The following is a 1,669-nucleotide window of genomic DNA, read 5'->3' on the forward strand; positions in this document are numbered from 1 at the left end:
CCGCGGCCGCTCCAAAAGCCCCTGCCTAGCAGGATGCTCGCGTTCCGTACCCCTGCGCCGCTGCCTCCCAGTGCCCCCGCTCCACGCAGCTCCTTGCCCAGCTGCCCTTGGAATCACCTGTGGAGCTCTGTAACCTATGCACGTCCGGCGCCTTAGTGACCATCCTGGACCACACACAGCAGCACCGGAAAACTTGTTAGAAAAGCAGATTCTCGGGCCGCACCCCACACTGACTGGATCTGAGTCTGCCTTTTAACAAGCTCTTCTGCTTTTTCTTGAGCCGGCTAGTTTGAGAAGTGCCACCGCAGACCTACTGAATCCGAGTTTCAGAGGTGTGACGCCGGGCAGCTGTACATTTCTGCAAGCACTAGGAGGGCTGATGCGCGGGGTGCAAAGATAACTGGGAGTCCCAGGGGCGAGAACGGTCCTCCTGCTGTCCCACTGCCTCTGCCAGCTCTGAAGCCCAAGACTCCAGCATCCGGAAGCTGGGCTTGCACAGTGTCCTCTAACCGTGGCAACAGAGCCCCTCAGAAATGTCACCATACCGCCACCTTCCAGTCTTTCTGAAAAGCCAGTGAGGGAAGCGCTACAGGCCAAGCAACCCCGTTTCTTCAATAAACAACTTGCAGTTGAAAGACAGTCTAAGAGATAAAGGGGAAGCCTATACAGGCTGAGACTTAGCAACCATATCCACCAGCTGCTACATGTGGACCTAATCTGGCTCCTGATTTGAGTGGACTTAAAAATAAACATCCATGGTATTTATGAGAAAATGGGGAAGTGTGAGCACTGGCTGGGTATCTGGTGATATTAAGGACTTTTTATTATTTTTTAGACATGATAACATATGGTAGCTTTATTTGTCAAAGCCCTTATCTGCTAAAGATACAAACTGAAATATTTCTGGGTGCAGCAATAGGGTGACTGACCTTTGCTTCAGTTTTAGCACGGAAGAGGGAGAAGTGGGTGGGAGTGGAGACGGGGGTGGGGGGAGCTTGGCCAAGGGGTTGGGAGGTGGGTGAGGATTCATTACCGTCTTTTACACTCAAAATTCTCCATGATGATAAAGTAGTAGTGAAAGGAAGGCAAATCAGGCCAAGTACAGTGGTGGAGGCAGGAGGATCACAAGGTGGATGGATTACTTAGCAAGACCCAGTCTCAAACCAATTGGGGCTGGGAATGCAGCTCAATACCAAGGCCCTGGGTTCAATTCCCAGTGCCAAGTAAATAAATACTAAAGGCAAATCAGATCAGCCTCTTCCCTCAGCACCTTCCTTGACTGCCACTTACGTCCAATGTGTCCTGTTTGGTCGGGGCTCACCTCCTCCTCCAGACTCTCTCTACTCTAAAGCTCCTAACACCACTACCTGCTCCTGGTCCGGAACCCTCCCTGCCAGCTGCCCCTTATACTCCAGTCTCAACATGGACATGATTTCTTGAGCTCTCTATCCAAACAGGGCCCCCGTGAGACTGCCCTGTGGCCTCCTGTGTTTTTCCTTCTGAGTATACTTTCCAGTTTGGAACTGCAGGTGATGTGTTGAGAATGTTCTCCCCAGGAGACTGCAAGTGCCTGGAGATTCACATCTCCCACCTGCTGGGAACAATGGTTTGCCCTGGAATGCTGTCTCCTATGGCTGAACTTTTTTTTTTTTTTTTTTTTTTTTTTTTT

The sequence above is a fragment of the Fukomys damarensis genome, unplaced genomic scaffold, assembly GCF_012274545.1.
Source record: "Fukomys damarensis isolate Sample0158 unplaced genomic scaffold, DMR_v1.0_HiC HiC_scaffold_23, whole genome shotgun sequence".
Lineage (NCBI taxonomy): Eukaryota > Metazoa > Chordata > Mammalia > Rodentia > Bathyergidae > Fukomys > Fukomys damarensis.